Source organism: Rhipicephalus microplus, chromosome X (assembly GCF_043290135.1).
Source record: "Rhipicephalus microplus isolate Deutch F79 chromosome X, USDA_Rmic, whole genome shotgun sequence".
Taxonomy (NCBI): Eukaryota; Metazoa; Arthropoda; class Arachnida; order Ixodida; family Ixodidae; genus Rhipicephalus; species Rhipicephalus microplus.
In genome coordinates, this window is record NC_134710.1 from 110,363,985 (window position 1) to 110,384,528 (window position 20,544).

The 20,544-nt window shown below is 46.7% G+C and overlaps 1 protein-coding gene across 7 annotated transcripts in view; it reads right to left on the reverse strand.

The window, feature by feature from the left end:
• The window catches only part of LOC119176250 (LIM domain-binding protein 2 Chi), a 366,067-nt gene extending 347,905 nt beyond the window's left edge, over positions 1-18,162 (reverse strand). For all 7 annotated transcript variants that reach the window (XM_037427445.2, XM_075877407.1, XM_075877405.1 and 4 more), the window contains exon 1: positions 17,928-18,162. The gene's annotated coding sequence lies outside the window, so the exon portion shown is untranslated. The remainder of the gene's footprint in view (positions 1-17,927) is intronic.
• Between the last annotated feature and the right edge of the window lie 2,382 nt (positions 18,163-20,544).

The following is a 20,544-nucleotide window of genomic DNA, read 5'->3' on the forward strand; positions in this document are numbered from 1 at the left end:
AGAGACGCCGTAGTGGAGGGCTCTAGAAATTTCGACCACCTGGGTTTTTTTAACGTGCACCCAAATCTGAGCACACGGGCCTACAACATTTCTGCCTCCATCGGAAATGCAGCCGCCGCAGTCGGGATTCGATTCCGCGACCTTCGGGTCAGCAGCCGAGTACCTTAGCCAATAGACCACCGAGGCGGGGCACCTCAAGTACATCGTACAGCGATTGGGAGCGGGAAAGGCGATATCGGCTTAGGGAAGACCTCGAATTTGTGGAAGGCCTACGCCAACTACGACGTGCGAGCGCTTGGTTTAAGCGTGAGTTTCTGTCTCTTTCAAGTTTGGACATTCGTGTCGTATCTGCATGACTGCCGGTAGTTTAACTAGAACTTCTTCTCGTAGAAAATCAACGTACACCTGGCATCACCTATAGTCAAAGCATAGCAATGATCCCACAAGGAACCTAGAAAGCATCTGTATCACCTAGCTAAGGCCGATAGAATTAATCTAGAAGCAATCACATTAGTCTTCAGAATCACCCAGTTTCGCCAATTCAACAACACTTGTAGGGCTTCGCGGAATATTGAGGAACTATGGCGCAAGCTTCGCCGATTTCTTTGAAAACCGCCTTTCGAGGACGACATTGCGGCTTTCTATACTGTACTGTGGCGACACGAACGTATACCAGTCGGATTTGTGTGCTTATTATACACAGTCCACCAGTTGAACTTTATCAACACTTAACGCATTATCCAACACGTTCCTCTTCGTTAACGCTGTTAGCAATTTTACGTGCACGCACAAATTATGAATGATTTTCTTTAATAAATGCTGCAGCCAATCTTTGCAATGCCCTTCCTACAGAAATCATCACCCATTCAGCATTTGTAACTCTCACTGCGTCACTATTTCCTCTACAATTTCTAATAAAAAAAACTTGTTTATTCTGTTTTATGTACAATTCAGCCTTTTGTTTTTTGTTTTGTTTTCGATGTTGTTTTCTTTTACGTTGTGCATAGTTTACTTTTACCCACTGCATAACGATTCCTTTTGTTTCGCATTCACGTACGTACAGGATGTTTGTTTCATGATTTTTATTATTTTTATATTTTTTACATACTTCATAGTTTATAGTTTCGTTTTGCATTGTATAATTATTTGTCTTGTTCCGTATACACCTATATATAGAATACTTGTACCCAGAATTGAAAAAAAAAACAATATTTGTCAAAGGGACCCTTTCCACAACCTCTGCTGAGTTCCGGGGTTCGAACTGTATAAACATTACCTATTGTACTCCATTTTCGTTACGAATAATAAATTGATTGATTGATTGAACGATTGATTGAATAATTGAAACTGATTGATTAATATAGTCTTGAAAACGGCTCTTGTTATAAAAACTGATCAATTATCCGGGTTGCCGATTAGTGCGAAAACCTGAAATTGCATGCCAGGGCATCAGGGTATACTGGAAAGACACCAGTGTGAGCGTGGTGCATTATCGTCCCCAGCTGTCCTAGTAGTTGCCGCGGCTGCATCCTAACAGCAGCTGAAGAATGTACCCAAGTGTTCTAAAACACGACCGCGTATATAGAGCCGTACACTAAAGCCACAACCAGTCGGCAATAGTTTTTATTCAACTGTCGTTGCAGAACACTCCGACAAGTTCCTTCTGCTACCACGGCAGCTCACACATAAACAAACACCTAAGAACGTTGACGGAAGGAAGGACACCACGGCAGCTTAATTAATGGTAAAGCACCGCACGAGTAATTAGGTGGCTGTGGCTCCAGCATGCCACCGTACGTTTTTTTTTTCGCTATGTCGCATGCTGCACACAATTCAGCTCACATAGTGTACAGCTACAGGGGAACGCGTATTTCCTAACAGACACGCAGTGGGTATAATTGGCTGGTACTAAAAATGATGAATTATGGCGTAGTGGGTACCACACGCCTGTGCTTGCAATAGACTTCCTATGAGGCTTCACCATGGCCAATGTCACGCGCACAGACGTTTCTGCGTTCACCGCAGGCTTGAAGCGTCCGCTGAGAAGCGAAGCATGGTAAGCAACCGTGGACGCGATGCGAACGGTGCCCGATAACGCTGTCACGTTGCCCTCTCGATAAAGTCATGCTTAAGCGTCCTGCAAGTTTTCTTTTCGTGTGGGCATGAGCAACAGCACAAATGTCTTGTGTGCTGTGACTGGACGATCAAGTGTGCACGATACTTCGCCCTCTGACGCGTACAGTGAAGCACGCTACGCTTGTTTGACATGCATGCATCTAGGTCGTTTTGCTGAACAGATGTTGGCGTCCTTTTCGCACATTTCCTTTGTTTCTTTGCAAAGCATACATCATCCCTCATCATTTGCAAGCCTGGATTGTTACAACATCAACCTTGTCCACGCTGTCCCGGGATCTCAGCTAGAATAATAACTTGTCTCTGTTAAAAGAAACTCGACTGATTGATTGATATGTGGGGTTTAACGCCCCAAAACCACCATATGATCATAAGAGACGCCGTAGTGGAGCGCTCCAGAAATTTTGGCCACCTGGGGTTCTTTAAAGTGCACCCAATTCTGAGCACACAGCCCTACAGCATTTTCGCCTCCATCTAAAATGCAGCCGCCACAGCCAGGATTCTATCCCACGACCTGCGGGTCAGCAGCTGAGTATTTTAGCCACTAGTCCACCACGGCGGGAAAAGAAACTTGACTAATGCAGCATGGATGCCTCTTGAGGATAATGCTGGCAAACTCAAACATGTAGTTAACTACTGCGTTCGTATAAACCCATTCGCCATATACGGGCGCTTTCCGATAAGGCCCACGCGTACACAGGGTTCCTGTTGGCTAGCCATGCGGGCCTAGCGGCGCAAAGGTCTTGATGAAATAATTTCAACCTGTCTCTCGCCCCCCCCCCCCTCCCCTTGCATGCTGTGATTGTTTACTGATTTTAAGAACAGTCTTAGCCGTTTCAGCATATCAGAACGCAATAAGACATTTTTCCTTCACAACTAGACGGCATTTAGAAAGTTGAGAGTGGTACCGCGACATTAGATATGTGGGTTTAACGTCCCAAAACCGCCATATGATTATGAGAGACGCCGTAGTGGAGGGCTCCGGAAATTTCGACCACCAGGGGTTCTTTAATAGCGCGTCATTACAATAAAGAGAAACGTCTCATATAAACGGAATCTCACGGCTGGCTTGTCACGCATACACTCTCCGTAAACGCAACACATCCCGCTTCCTCACTACCGCTTCCCTGATTTAGTTCCTGATTGCATTTTCACATATTGTTTCGACCATAACAATTGCCGTGGTAGTTAAAAATATTACTGACGTGGCAGTGTGACTCTTGAAGCACATATGCACAGTTAGAAGTGCACAGTTAGCTCATAGATCACAACACAATGCGAACCGATCGATTGATTGATATGTAGGGTTTAACGTCCCAAAACCACCATATGATTATGAGAGACGCCGTATTGGAGGGCTCCGGGAATTCCGACCACCTGGAGTTCTTTAACGTGCGTCCAAATCTGAGCACACGGGCCTACAGCATTTTCGCCTCCATCGAAAATGCAGCCACCGCAGCCGAGATTCGACCCCGCTACCTGCGGGTCAGCAGCTGTGTACCTCAGCAACTAGACCACCACGGCAGTGCATGATGCTAACCGAGGCGAGGATATTCAGTTTCCCCAGGCCAGCCACAGGCCCTGTCCGAAAGGGGATGAATGGGTGAAACGCCGACTTGATTGACATCAGGCAAATGAACCAAGTGTCAGACAACAGGTTGATTCTGCAAACAACGCTCTTTTGTTCCTGCACCTTGGAGGAAAGTTCATAGTCGCTGTGTTCAACAGCCCACCGATAACCCTAGACAGAACGACACTGCGGTCAATGAGAAGCCGACCCACAGCCAGTCTGCCAACGCACGCCTTCCGGCCGGCCGTTGCCGACCGTGACTACGCTGGAATCAGTGGGAATCGAGCGACGTTGGGCGCCAGTTATGTGGAGATAGGTTTGCGAAAGGCGTACCTTATAAAGCGACCGGGAAGGGACGCGACAATCTGAACTGCCATTGCGTACAAAGGCGCTACGGCCGGGTTCGTCGACTCTCCAATACGGCACAGAGAAGGCACTCGGGGCAGGCCGCCAACCAACACGGGTTATTTACCCAAAATACAGCACAGTGCGATGGTCACGGGCTTGCGGGGCAAGACCGACCGAGTGTACGCTTGCCGGCAGGCGCTAGAACTACCGCACAAAGGGCCGCAGCTGAGCACGCGCACGAGAGGCCGCCTGTAGAGCAGCTTGTCTACCTCTCGTGCCGGCCTGCATCTGCCAGGTAGCGGGCGAGCCCCGGCCGAGGACAAGTTACCAGAGAAGGCCTGTCACGGGTGGTCAATGAGGATCGGCGGAGCACCGTGACCCGTGCTAGCGTGACGTAAGGGGGATGCGCGTTCTCCGGGCTAGTTCGGACACGCATCCCATGCAGAGAAAACCAACGCACAGCTCCCACAAACACACACACACACACACACACACACACACACACACACACACACACACACACACACACACACACACACACACACACACACACACACACACACACACACACACACACACACACACACACACACACACACAAAGGCTTGGTAGCGAAACCACGGTGGTCATGCATGTTCCCAGCACTCGAGCAAGCTGGGGCACGAGCTACCAAAGGAGAAAGCACCCTCGATTCCCACAAACCTTAGGTGTGGGCAGGGGAGCCGAGGGTTAGAATTGGGGCATTAAGAAGCCTGGGCCCCCCAAAAATTTGCAAGCCACTAGGGCGCATGCGCAGAACCTAGGCACCTCTTGGGCTCTTGCGTTCATGTTGTCCCAAAATGGAAAAATCGAGAACTAGCGTAGGTCCCCAAGGCATCTTGGGTCGACAGCGAGACGACCCATACGCTTGGTGGCCCACGATGCAGCGTCACCCAAACCAAGATCTCATGTAATTTTAATATCCCTTCGTGTGGCCCTCCGTGCGTTTGACTCAGCATCACCTACGTTTCACCCAACTCTCAAACTGTTGCTCGTCGGGACACAAGAGCAGCCTACCCTGCGTAGTTTTGTCGACCCAGTGTCTCGAGTCCCCAAATCTGAAACTATCATGTCAAAGCCGCCTAGGAAAGCCTGAGACTGAGTGATTCGACAACAAACAAACAATTTGGACGGCCACTATGAAGTGAGGAGAACATCCGCCGCAACTGTCAGTCGCCAGTGGTAAGAAGTACTATCGCCACAATATCCCTAGAATTGTTTTAAACTTTTTTATTGCGAAAGTGAAAAATTTATAGGGCACGACCAGACTAGAGGAGCGGCACGCGCGCACTCTCTCACGGCCTGTGCTTCGTGTCTAGTTCTCACCTTTCAACGCCGCTACTTGATGGCACTGCGGCCCAACCCTCGCTAAAACTTGCTAAAAACCAGGAAGTTACGCTCAGTTTAGCGGTTCACCCTTTTCTGGTCAGATAGTGCTCAAAGTGCGTCCTTCTGTTACTAGTCTTTTGTTTTGTAAGCCTCGATTTCAAGGCAAACTTTATTGGAGATTAAAGGGGCCCTTTACACTTTTCACGACTTCATAGTTTTACATGTTTTTCTAGATGATTGCATACACCGACGGCTTAAGAGATGAGTGCCGCAAGAACGGCAGCGATAGGGCCACGCAGTGCAAAGTTATTCAGCGTAGGATATCAAAATACAATGAAATGAATGCTTACCCTCAACTTAATTTTCCCGGGCTCACCTTACCGTGTTTCCCTCGCCCTCTGACGTCGAAAGGCTGCCCAATCAAATGAACTGAAAGCCCTACCGTACAGGAAGCTCGCATGACATATTGCCTGTTACGTTCAGCGCATTAAAGACGCCGTTGCGATGGTAACAAACAATGTGGTACTTGAATAGGGAACGACACATGCTAAACGAGCGAACTCGCGAACGCTTCTTTAATGTTTTGTAGCTTTACTGACATAACTTTTTTCGAAATGACGTATGTTGTTTCTTTTAGCTTCTTCAAATAACGCCGCCCGGAGCGTCGCCGACGCGTTTCCTCCAGCACATGGCGTTCGGTGCATTCTATAACCAGCTTTGTAGTTTTCAAGGTGGAAAAGTCGGAGAGCTTTATTCTCTGTCGCTTTGAGTGAAAAATTATACGAATAAAAAACAAATTCAATAGTATTTCCTATTTTGATGCAATGCCGCGATCACACTTAACGTTAGATTTAACCAATAATATGGCGGCAACCTTCCGGCGTCATTTCCGCTCGCAGAAGTTCTGGCGCCCCGCTACAAGCTATGCAGTCGACACCGATGTTTTGAAGCGTTAGAGGGCCCCTTTAAGTCACAGATACTCGTCTTTGGAGGTTATCGAACGATAAACAACTATTTTTATTATATGATTAACGTGCGCGTGCTTCTTCCGCGATTGAAATCCAAACACGTGCGGCTGGTCAGAAGTGAGGCGTCGACTGAGGCCTGCGCTTCGTGTCTAGTTTCCAGGTTTACCACCGCTAGTTCATGGCACTGCGGCCCAACTCTCGGAATTACAATAGGTATGATGTTGTGAGAGGAATATGGAAAGGGGTCATGGTTCCTGGGCTGACGTTCGGCAATGCGGTCTTGTGCATCAGATGAGAAGTTCAAGCAAGATTAGAAATTAAGCAACGTGGAATAGGTAGGCTTGCTTTAGGAGGTCACGGGAATACACTAAATCAGGGAGTACAAGGTGATATGGGATGGACATCATTTGAGGGCAGGGAAGCTAGCAGCAAGATAAGATTTGAGAAGCGATTGAGAGAAATGGGGGAAGAGCGTTGGGCTAGGAAGGTTTTCAGCTACTTGTACATGAAGAATGTCGATACAAAATGGAGGAAGCGAACCAGGAAGTTGACTGGTAAATACTTAGAAAACAGCAGGTGGCCAAACCAAAAAGAACTAGCGGTTAAGAAGAAAGTGAAGGAAACGGAGAATGACATGTGGAGAATGAGCATGATTAAGAAGTCCGCACTAGAGATCTATCGAACTTTTAAGCAGGAAATTGCCAAGGAAAGGATCTATGATAATACTCGGGGTATAGTTCTCTACTGTTTGAGGCCAGGACGGGAGTACTGCGAACCAAGACATATCGGGCCAAATACGAAGGGGTAGACACAGTATGCAGTGCGTGTGGAGAGGAAGAAGAAACTGCCGAACACTTGATAATGTTCTGTAAAGGACTTCACCCTATAGTTCAGGATGATGGCGCAGAGTTTTTCAAAGCACTGGGGTTTAGGGACCGGGAGAGCAAAATAAACTTTAAGCGGGTAGACTTAACTAGAAGGAGGTTATCTGATTGGTGGCTAAAGTCAAGGCACGAGTGAAAATTAAATTAAACTCTTCACTGCAAAGTACGAATCCTCAAACTCAATTTTTAAGGAAAAAAAATAAATATAGTTTTGGGTTCATTAAGTATTACGGCTTGGTGGCGCTAGCCACCGCCCGATCTAAAGGGTACAGCCATATCCATCCATCCATTCATCCATCCATCCGCTTGCACTATTGTTCCCTCTTTGGCTGCGCAGGCTTTGAGAGAGTGCGCGCGTGCCGCTCCCCTTGTCCGGCCGTGTTAGGGACGTTAGTCGACAGACACAGCCGAGAGATGGCACCACACTTTTGCTGGAATTTGCGTTTGCGGAGGACAATCAGAGCAACACCCACCACGATTATTTGTAGTAGTAATGGCGCTCGGCTGCAGGCCAGGAGGTAGCGGGTCAAATCCCACTACCTCAGGGCCTGCAGGAGGCGCAAATGCTAGGTGCTCGTGTACTTTGGTGCACGTTGAAGAACCCCAGGCGGTCTCACTTTCGAGAACCCTTCAATACGGCGTCTATGATAATCAAATAATTGGGACGTTAAACCCCAACAATCATTGTTGCAATCAGAGCAACCATGCAGCATCGGTTGTGCAGGCCTGGCTACGAATGTGGTGGACGCTCGTGCGACGTTGACAGCAACGCTCCCCCACCCCCTACCTTCCTTTCGTTTTAACCCTTGTCCTTTCCCTTTTTCATCCAGCTAGGATACAGTCATGCTACATCTGGGCAGACACCCAAAGGTTAGCCACAGTACATCATCATCATCATCTTCCCAGTCAGGAGATTGTTGGGTGATCACTCTGACCAGCACTGACTTGCAGCATCGTTATTCTGTTCAAACCTGATTATGCTTTCGTAATATCTGAATGTTGGTGTTTTGGTATAACCAAAGGTGACATCAGAACCATCATTACCTTTTGCGCATAGTGTAAATAAATCCATTTTTGTTGAACCTCTCATCCCTGACTCCCTCCGTCATGGAGGCCCCGATGCACCTCCGTTCGGGACCTGTGGACGCTACTGAGGTACTTGAGTCTCAAAACGCAGTAACAGCTTTAAAAGTAATAGGTTTTAGCATATGCTGAGTCACTTTAACAACAAAAAGGTAAAAAAAATAGGGTACTCGTGGAGCTCGTTCGATGAACGCTGCGCTTAAACACTTACCCCGATACCGGCCATTTAAACGAAAACCATCCTGTAACGTAGATACTTGAAGAAAGCGGACGCCGAAGTACGCACAATATAATATATAGTGCCCCAGCTATCTGTAGCCAAAGTTTAAAAATATGCCGACACACGCAATTACGACGTGACGAAATGCATGTTGCCGACCGTTGCCTGGAGTGAGTCAGACTATTTCTTTGTGTTCGGACCACTTGTTTAATTAGACCCTTTTAAATAAACGACTTCTGAAGCAACGAACATGAGTCGAAAATTTCAATGAGAAAGTTGTAGATTGGTTTGCAAAACGTTTGATTAGACAGTTTCGAACTTTATATCTGTTAATTATTAATGCTTTTTGCTAAATTTATATGCCCAAGAAATAAAAAAAAATTGGCCCCATATCTGCATGTTTCACTGCAAATGTCATCGAAAGACGATAATCTTGCGTCTGGAGAGTGTGAACAAAACGTTTACTTGATGTTCTGTGCGAGAAAATTGGTGAATTGCATTCTGGAGGCGCGGCGTTAGAGAGTCTCGATCCATGCAGCGAATGCAAACAAGCGCATCGAGGCACGTCAGAAATGAACGCTATCTGGCAGTTATCTTCGAAAACGAAGGAAGGCGTGCGTGCCCGTCATGGAGGCAATAAGGTGTAGAACGCAAAGCGACGGGAAGGTGCCACCACCGTGTCATGTCGTCTTAACAAAGCGTTGAAAACACTTGCCTTTTTGAGTATCGCATTGCATTGTCAGCGCAGTGAGATAAGCGCTATGGTCCTCAGAATTACTTATGTATGCCTTCTATAGTATGAAGGCACACATACAAAATATTGACGTGTCGTTATGGTGCCTCAGAAATGCGAAATGATCGCTTTTTTATTGACAATCGCACAATTTTGAACGCTGAAACTTGAGCAATATTGGTGGGCGCTGCAGATAGGGTTGGCCGTTTGGAGTAGCGTTTGATGCTGTTTGGCGTATCGTTAGGGCGGACAAAGAGACAAATGTACAGACAGACAGACAGACAGACAGACTAAAGTTTTTGCGCCGAAGTATCCCAAGAAAGACTATCGTCTTTAAAAAAAATACCACGTGACAAACCCACTGCACCGTGACTCTGGTGCTCCCTCATAGAGAAAGATACTTGCATAAAGAGCGGACACTCCCGCAGGGCCCTGCGGTCAAGCTTCTGCGCTGCTTTCAGCGCCACGAGTGGCTGCTCAGACCCGATAATGTGTTCAGCATAAATTAAGAATCTTTTTTCCCCGACACTGGGATTTGAACCCGTAACCTGATGCTTCGAAAGCGAGTGTCTTCACCACTTGGCTATACACACATGTTTCCAGAAAGGGAATGCATGTGCAGTACATATAAACCACATAAATGTGCCTCTTTGTGCAAAACAAACGCAGCAAGACAACACTTTCAAGTCAGACTTTTTTATTTTTTGTTGTAAGGCATTAAACGTCGTCAGCGGGACACGATGTAGAGCTGATATGGAAAATTGCACAAATTATTAAGATTTATTTTTCTGCAAAAAATTGATGACAATCTTGGGTATTCATTGTCTTCTTGGAGCAGCTGTTACATATCTTATTAAGAGAGTAAAATCGCACATGGGTGCGCCATCTCGCGTTCGGTCAGACCCTTTTTGGCTGGGCTCCGAAAAGGCTTCAGTAGCCACTCTTTATATAGTATATATCTCTATGGCTTCCTAACGTTCCTAGTACGAACGATACACTTCCCTCGCACCGGTTCATGACAGTGGTAAGCAGTCACAGTGTTAGTCAATTTTGTGGCCGATAGCTGAAAGTGTTCATCGCAAAGCGACCACCATCGTTGCGGTCCTGTCGACGCAGCACAATCAGGCTAATGTTATGGTCGTTTGTATGCAGAACGTACGGGGGCACTAGAATAATCGTGCGCACTGGCGCGCGAGCGGGCTTGTCACGTCATATTTTCTGAATTTCGCGGGCATTTGCAGTTGGTAAGAAAACACATAAATTAATCGATATAAAGCTCGATAGGAACTGTCTAATCGGACGCTTTGCAAACCAACAAACAACTTTTACATTGGGATGTCCGACCCATTTTCGTTGCTTAAAAAGTTAGTTAATAAAAGTGACCTAACAAGGAAGTTATTAAGAACACAAAGAATAGTCTATCTCTCTCCAGGTAATAGTCAGCAACACGCATTTGATCGCGTCGTCATTGCGTGTGTCGGCATATTTTTAAACTAAAGCTGAAGATAGCTGGTGCACCCTTTATAAGGCGAAAAGGCGAGAGACGCGATGTGTAACACGCTATCGTCATCACTTATTTAGGCAGCAGTGGTTTATACACTGCAGATGTGAACAGTCAAGGAAATCGCCAATTAACAAACGTAAAGTGCATTGCGATCGGGCTGCTGAATAATGGGTTTTAGCCTGTCGTAACCAACAGGATTCCCAGGGAAGGCAAACGCTTGCAGGGAAAACAGAAAGTTAGGTGGGCCGATGAGATTAACAAGTTTGCAGGTATGAAGTAAAAGCAGAAAGCACAAGACCGCGGGTTGATTGGCGGATGATGGGAGAGACTTCTTGCCTTGCAGTGGGCGCAGTCAAGCTGATAATGATGATCTACAGCGACATAAGTCAACTGCACTGCGTCGAAGGGGTACGAAAGCCTGTACTCGACGTGAAGGAAGGTTAGAATAGCTCCTTGCATATACACGCACCATTGTTCTGGAATGGGCTGTACATCAGTTTCTACAGAACGCTGTAACACACATACGAGAACTTGGCACAACGCTGTCCTAAACAAGTTTTCTCTTTTTTTTTTACCACTCATACTGCGGTGATTGAGCATTAGCGATAGACTGCAGTGGCGACCACTTCGTGCAGTGGCGGTACGTGTCGCAGCTGAGTGCTTTTGCAGAGCGGCGCGGCGGCGCCCTTCGCTTGATTGCCGCCCACGCTGCATAGCTGAACGGATTATCCGCCGCTACGCTGCGCCCGGAAAAGCACCAATCGTTCTGCCAGCCGGCACAGAAGGGCCACCGGCAACGCCGACGCGAAATCACCGCGTCCATTAGGGCGCTTCTCCCAAAGGAAGGGACGCGACAGAGAGGAGCGAAAGGACCTGCCAGCATGGCTATAAACGAGCAACTATATATTGTTGCTCGTTTAATACTTAATCGCGAAGCGTTACAAACCAGCCGATGGCATATGGCGTTGAGGCCTCCTTTTGAGTTACTGCGCAGCTTGCAGCTGGGTACTGCGCAACTCTGGCAGCTGAAAATCTCGTGTAGCATTGCATTTAGAGAAACCTAACCCGGTGTCTGTGTAACTTAACACATTTTTATCCAAGTGCTGTGTAGTTACCCATTCTTCGGCGCGAGGCGGCGAAGAGGACGCCGAGATAGGATGTGGGGGAGCTCTATGCAAACAAAGGCAGTCGGTGCAAACCACACAATCATGCGGTGTGTAGCACGCATGAATTTACTGGGCTTAATACCCCCCTTTCCCCTCTCTTCTTTAAGTACAGGGCAGCAAACTTCCTTTCTTTCTTTCTTTCTTTCTTTCTTTCTTTCTTTCTTTCTTTTTTTCTTTCTCAGGAGGCGCACAATACTCCTTTGGCGAATAGATGACCATTTCGTAAACGTCCTGCTTTCTGCTGTCACATTGTGTGTTGAGCGAAACTGTGACAATGTGGTCGCGCAAGATAGTTCAATCCAGGCCCCCAACTGCGCAATGAACCGAAAGAAACCCTGCTTGCCCTTGTAGAACGAAGCGCCGGTTAGTTAGGTGCCATGCAAGATAAAGCTCAGCGATGCTGGTACTAATCACCCGACATCAACAATAACACCTGTAATTTCCCCACATTCAAACAGCACTCTCGTATTACCATAAGAGTAACGTTATTAATTTAGTGTTTTCCAGTAAAGGACATCGTAAAGGCGCTTCAAGCGATGAATGCCACTTCTTGTGCGAATGTGAGGGAGCCGAGAGTAACTCATGCACATCACCTGCGGATCGTTGTGCATCGCAAGTCAATACACAGACTTTGAGCATAAGTGTCACCTTGTAGTGCGAACTACTTAGATTCCGATGCCATGATGCCAACTGACCGCAATCTGTGATGCTCAATTTCTGCGACAACAGAGGGACGTGCCAGTAATATGAAGTAGTTCTCTCGCATCACATTTGCCCTTCATTACTATAGGTTGGTATACTCCACCGTGATCCGTAGTACCGGTCACTCGGCGGCACGGAATGTCGTAAACGATTAGAAGCGGTGTAGGATAACCTTTCGCTGAACTCACCCTCTAATGCAGCATGGAAGGACTTCAAAATGTAATGTGGCAATCACCCTACGTTGGCTGCGTTGTGATGTCATGTCAATTTATTTTTTTGTTTCTTCATTTACAGTGTCCCTTCTTCGCAAGCGAGATAGCTTATTTGAGGTCGGTTACAAGATTGCGAGATACCGCCACTGCACCTGACCATGGAGCTGCGTCTTCATATAAACTACAGCTTCTGAGAAGTATACACAACAGCTGGGCGAGCTTTGCGCAGGAGAATACCTGTGCACAACAAGGAGCTGCTGATATCGATACAGATACCACAACAATATAGCAGTAAAAATCGTGTACTCTCACAGGCAGCGAACCGAGAGGACGACTGCTTACACTCCTCTGCGCGAATGTCACCGATATGTAAAAGAACGAAAAAAAAGGGCGGTATTACACCACGAAATGGTGACGGTCCGAGGCACAACTATTAAAACGCGTATTATTCCTTTTAAGACATGACAATGTGACACTTGTTTCATGCTGGTGTACCTCGAAAGTGCATGCAGTTAAAAGAGCTTTGCTTGGTAGAATTTCGAACGGTCGAGTACGTGGATGGCGTCCGTGAAAGACACGCAGCATCTTTATTCGCTGTGCATTGAATGTTATAGTTGGTCGGTTCACGATGTTCGATGTTCGACAACTTCCGCGTCGAAGCGAACACCTTTGGTTCTTTATAAGCACAGAAAACGCACGGTATAGCCTCGTTTACTGTTTACAAACACAGGCCCTTGACGACCTCCGGTTTTGTCCACCGATGTGCCTCAATAGCATCGGTGGAGAACAAGAGCTTTAGAAAATATCCCGCTGATTTTGTGCAGTTTCCTTCCTTTACTTGGCAAAATATATTCAAATAAATGTTCTTTTGCGCTACATAAAAATTATAAAAGATCCCCGTGTACTTCACGCACGTTCCTTTTATGGGAAAAACAAAACAGAGACTTTTCTCGCCCTTTAAAAGAACTTGAAAACGTGCTTTCACTTTCGACGTTAGGAGCTGGTAAATGAGGTGATCGGAAGTTATTCGGGGTACAACGCTTGCAACTTTGAAACCGTCTATACCAACCTCTAATATTGCGCTTCCATTAAAATGCGACCACCAAGTCATGTGAATCAGCTGCTGGCATCACTTTGTGACGCCAGCAGGCGATTCACGTAATATCGCCAGAGTTTGAGCTGTCGATTTGTCTGTACATATATGAGAAGAATCAGTTGTCAGTACCACAACCTGCCATGCAGTTGCACACCCCGTTAACCCTTGTCTTACTCCGATATATCGAGCGCTACCAACTGATCTCGCTACGTTTAGTGCATCGACGGCGCAACCTACGTCAGGCGTGTAGACAAACGGCGCGAAACCCTGGTAAGCTCGACGCTTAGTATACTAACGTTGTCGCCATGTCTTTAATAGAAATAAATGGTGAGGAGGAGATATCACCTCTAGACACACTGCAGCTGAGGTGAGAAAGAAACCGGTCTTTCAGCTTCGAATTCGGAGTGATCCAAGCGCCTTTAATCTCTTAGGCAATATTATTGTTGTGTGCAGAAATGTAAGGTATGTTGTGTCACTATAGGCAGTAGAGGCTCGCCGTATTCCGAGGAGCCTCCTTTAATTTTTGTCCAGAGCGTATTGTGCGTATACGATTCACCAAGTCGCCCTGCCTTGTATACATTTGTTAAGCCATAAGCTGCACACGTTTCCTGTAGCAGCCAAAAGAATTCAATCAAGAGGGACGAAACAAAATTCTTCAAACATTTTATAGAACACGTGAGGTGGTCAATCTTTTCATAAAATTAAGATAACGACGCTGGAATCCGGTTTCCGCTCATACCATGGACGGGAATGCGGCGAATAGTTTCTCATCAAGTTCAATACTGTTAAGTTTGGAATAAACTAACACGCATGCATTCTTACTAGTCTGCCTTCCACTACCTAACGTGGTTTAATTGCGCCTCATTTCAAGATTTCGCGTTTTATTTTTTTCCACACAACCACTGATTTCATTGATATGTGGGGTTCAATGTCCCAAAACAACAATATGATTATGAGAGACTTCGTGTAGGGGAGGGCTCCGAAAACTACGACCACCTGGGGTTTTTTAACGTGCATCCAAACCTGAGCACACGGGCCTACAGCATTTTCGACTCCCGAAAATGCTCCACACAACTACTTTTGTTCCCTATTTCATTAACTCAGTTCACCTGGCCATCAATTCTATTCATTTGTTTATTTGTGGCCGTCTGAACGTGTATGGTTGGTACAAACTCTTTCTTCATACAGTGAGCCATTCGTATCTAATCTCAGTTTCACTCCTACTGATGCTTTCACGGCGATGACAGGTGGCCGTGGTGCATATTATTTACTTCAAACTTCATATATATATATATATATATATATATATATATATATATATATATATATATATATATATATATATATATATATATATATATATATATATATATATATATATATATATATATATATATATATATATATATATATTCACGAAACGAAACAACTACTATAGAGGCTTCCTACTTTGATTGATATGTGGGGTTTAACGTCCCAAAACCACCACGTCGTAGTGGAGGGTTCCGGAAATTTCGACCACTTGGGCTCTTTAACGAGCACCCAAATCTGAGCACACGGGCCTACAACATTTCCGCCTCCATCGGAAATGCAGCCTCCGCAGCCGGGATTCCATCCCGCGACCTGCTGCGGCTCAGCAGCCGAGTTGCTTAGCCACTAGACCGCCACGGCAGGGCAGGCTTCCTCCTTTATAGAGAGATTTACATGTATGGCGCATGCTTACACACAGGCATGAATAACGCGCTAAGAGGAATTCACAGCGCCCTCTGCCTTTTCAAGCGCATTTTTCAGACGCTCTGAAAGGCTAGCGCGCAGAGCCGTAATCATGGCCGTCTCCTTATACAATTGTAGGAAGCGTGACACACGCGACGTCGCCGACGAGCCGCCAGACTTCTTTTTAGGTCGAAGCTTGCTCCTGCAGTTATATAAGAACGCGTGTGGAGCAAAAAAAATAAAAAAAAAAACAAAAATTCGGCAGCATTCAACGGCACTCGGCTGGTTCAATTACGAGCGAAGATGGTTCCGAATAACGTAACTGTAAACTATAATCTTTAGGGTAAACACATCGTAGTGTCAAAAGAAGACCGAAAGAAAAAGGTGGGCACTGCCTGATCTGAAGAAAAAGATTTGAGATACTGAAACAGCTGCTGAAAGGTATTTAAACTTCAAAACTTTCGCAGTGTGTGCCAACTGTCTGTCACCATCTGTCATATATATATATATATATATATATATATATATATATATATATATATATATATATATATATATATATATATATATATATATATATATATATATATATATATATATATATATATAGGGACCATGGAATGAAACATGAAACGCGAACAGCGCGTAGATGGCGACCTGTTCGCGTTTCGTATAGCATCACCCTTGTAGTACATATACGACCTACACTGGCATCTGTCTTGTCCGTATACAAGTTCCTACATATTTCTCCCGATTTGTATAAACTTTCGGTAAACGTTACAACCTCCACATGATCACCCTCAGTTTATAATGCCGCTTTAATGTCCCCTATCAAACAATACTGCGGCTTCTTTTTCGCACTGTAGCTCGCGGAGTTTTTGCAGTGTTAGATTCATTTTACCATCATGCTGTAACGCCGCGTACCCGATAACTTTTCTTTGAATTATGCGCACAAGTTTACATAACTAGTAAGCGTCAGACACGGAGCATGTGGTGCCGAATGGGTATGTCAACATGATTATGTCAACTAATAAATACCTAATACTAACATGGCAAATCACATTACTGTACTCAACGGTTGGTGTGCCATCAACTTCACTAAGTCCTAGACGGTGCAACCATCTCTCCTGTATCGGCACAGCGGAACCGCGAAGTCAACGTTGATAGTTATTTTTTTATTCCCCGGTAGCTTAATTGAAATGCCCACTTGCAGCATAGAACAAGGATACACTTATGCGCTAACGTCTAGGCGATAGCCAAAAGGAAGTTTCAATTGCATGGTTTAAGATTTCATTGTATACGGAAAAAACTGACATTCTGACAGGCTAATATATGTTGACATTTTGGCTGCTCAACGCGAACACTTTTCGGTAGACTGACTATTTTTCGAAACTATTCAACATCTTATAGAGATGTCTTGGCGGACAGGCAACTCGGCGAGTTTTTGCGTAAAAAATGTTGATCACACCTTGTTTGACGAGGTAAATATCCGCAGATTGTGAATACTAAACGTTAGATGTACTTCGACATGCTGGCTGACAGCTTGACATAATCGCACGAAATGATCATTTCAATATAACAGCATCATCTGCTATCACCGCTCCTATAGTCGTATAATAATAAAACTGTCGGAACAAAACTGTCGCTTTAGGTAGCGAAAATGTGACAGACAAACGAAGACGCCACGAAAAGTTTCTCAAGTTGAGGTGGGAGCCTGAGAAAGTTTTCGAGGACGCTCAAAAGACGCCTCACGAAAGCAGGGCCGCGTCTGAGTTCGAAAGACGGACTCGCTCGCAGCGCTGCTGTTGCCCAAGCGCCAGCCTATTCAGACAGGTGGTAACTTTCGCGGTGTGTACGAGGCGCGTCGGATGCCTCCTCTCCCCCTCAAGAAGGCGCGCCTATACAAAAGTGCCGGCCTTCCAAACAACGCGCACCACCTGGCACTCGCGGGCTCCCGCGAAAAAGAAGACAAAACAAGTTGACAAGTTCGCCACTTCCTCCCCCCCCCTCCTATATATGTATATTTTTTTTCGCCGTCACGCACACGTTTCTGCTATCGCGGCTTGGCTTCTCGGCCGACCGACGCCACCAAATCGTGGTGGCTGCGTGCGAGTGGCGGTGCGGCTGCTGATATCGGTGCGCGTTCGCTCTTTGTGCAGCCCGATCGCCAAACACTCGGGCGCGAATACACAACACGAAGCCCTGCGTGTATTCATACAACACTCACCTGAAATCGGTCCGACGATCCGAGCGGGAAGACTGTCGCGGCAAGCTGGCCGTCAAGCGGAGTGCCGGCGATCGCGCGCACTGTCAGCACTGCGGCGTGCGTCCGCAAGGCGTCGGGCGAATGCAAAGCAGCCGCGCGAAGTGTGAGTCAGCTCTCCTCGCGCAGGGGCCGAGTAGTCGGACGCAGCGGCGAAGCCCAGCGGTAGCCCAAACTGCCGCCGCTACTGGTGTTTGAATAGGAGCCCCATTGTGAGGCGCGAGGCATGCTGGGAGCGGTGGTGGCGGCACCTGACGAGGCCCTCAGTTTCTAAAGCTGCCCAGCTTATGCGCTCGCGGCGCGGCAGCTGCCGCCGCCACTTCGCATGCTGGTTCCCAGGCTGGCCGCCGCCGCTGCTGCTGCTAGGACGGGCTGCGGCCCGCTGGCGTTATGCGTTGATCCGGCGGTGGTCGGGCGATGGACAGACATATCGATTTTTTTCCCTTTCAACTGGCGTCTGCTTGATCACGTCGACTCAAGCCGCAGATTTCGGGCGTGTGCCCCTAACTCGGATATCCTCGCTCCGCCGCCGACGTGGTCCAGCAATGCCCAGCATTTTTCAATATACCGCGGATCGCACCCGTACACTGTTTTTTTTTTTTCAGCCTTTGAGCCTTCAAATCTATCGAATTCGAAATCACTGCTATTCAGAAGCGCCTAGAGGTACTGAAGGAAAATTATTAAAAAAGCTAGAATAAGTCAGTCAGGAAGTTCTCAGTACACATACTAAGGCAGAAAAACTTTCTGCACAGGTCTCCTCAATGCAAACACGCGTAAAGGATCACACTGACAAACTAAGACGCAACCACTTAATTTTCTATAGTATTCCGGATGAGGAGGAAACCTGGCAAAAGACAGAAGAAAAAGTTGTTTCCACTCTCGATTTCCATCTTTCTTCTCTCCTTATTTCTGATGCCATTGAACGTGCTCATCGTCTGGGTGCCTTCTGCCAGGACAAGTGCCGCCCCGTCATTGTTAAATTGCCATCCTCTAAAGGAAAAGATGCACTGCTTGCGACACGTATAAAGCAGAAGATAACATCAACGTAACAGAGGAATTCTCACCTGCTACACGTTCAGCTAAAAAAAAAAAAACTGCTTGACTTTGCCAAGAGTCAACCAGGGTCCCCCAAACATTAATTGAGCTACAACAAGCTACATTAAAACTAGAAATGCCACATGTATGATCAAAATACTTAATCAGTCATCCAGAGGTACAATCGTAGTGCACCGACAAATTCCCCTTCTGCGATTATCAGGGCCCAGGATTGCGCCAAAGGCAATGGTAATGCGCCCGAAGCTTCCGTATCGTTCCTTTTTACTAATATCAGAAGCGTTCTTAATTAGTACCACTCTCTATCATCAACTATTGACTCGTGCTCCACAAAAATTTTCGCGTTGACAGAAACTTGGCTCAAGGCGTAAATATGCGACACTGAAATATTTTTAAATGCTGATCGCTTCTCTTTCTTCCGCTGTGACCGCAGCATACAGAGAGGTGGCGGCGTACTTTTAGGTATTTCCAACGATATCCCATCATCATCTCTTCACGTTCAAACTAGTCTAGAAATTGTATGGGCTTTGATAACGCCTACCACCAGAGTGTAGTTATTAGAGGATTTTAGTATGTCCGGCGCGCCGCTATACGAAAAAAAAGTTTGCGGATTCCGGTTCGCCGGGTCTGAACTGCGCATGCGCGTGCCTTACGGGCGTTTACCGGACACGCTCAAACGCCCGAAAGCCCGACATGCTTTCGAGGTTGCCATTACCGGCTTCTCTTTGAGCCGAGTGAAGTCGAGCCAAACAAAATGTAAAACAAAACAAAACAAAATGGCTATTTCGAGGTCCGCTACCAGCATGGCGCCGCGGACACGCTACTCGCCTTCTGACGACAAAATTATACTCGAAGAAGTTCTTGCGCTGAACCTTTCCGAGAATGCTTCGTGGTGGCACACAATCACTGAAACAGTGTCAATGCTACCGCGGCGGACACTCGTGATGTCGATTCTGATGCCGATCACCGTAATGCTGATGTTTTCTTCATAGTTAGGTTTAAATCATAGCGCAAGTAAAGAAAACAAACATAAAGTTTTGTTTTGTAATGAAAAACTCATTGGCACTGTCCATTTTTTTTCCCTTTCAGATTTAGTCAGTAAACGCGAAGACTTTTTACATTGCGCATACTGTTACGAGCCGCGTCGGGGGCCGCAGCGGACCCAGTAGGTAGCGTGGAGCTGGGTGGTGGTCGTCATTCCGCAGGCCACGGGGACGTTCAGAACTCAAGAAAGCTGAGGCAGAGGGACTGGCGTAGAAGAAAACTTAACAAGATGTTTATTTGCAACATGTCGGACAGTAACGTCCGAACGACGACTCTTCTCGCGACTCTCTCCTGTTCCCTTCTAGCGGGCTGCTCCCGCTGCCTCGCCGTGCAGTTCCGAAGATAGGGGCGGAATGTCACTTCGAGGAACCAACCACTCATGGAGAGCACAACACAAGACGAGTATCCCTTCACGCACGTGGCAGACGCACGTGGCACACGCGCGGGGACTCGGAGGCGACCGCGCAGGAGGAATTCACGGGAG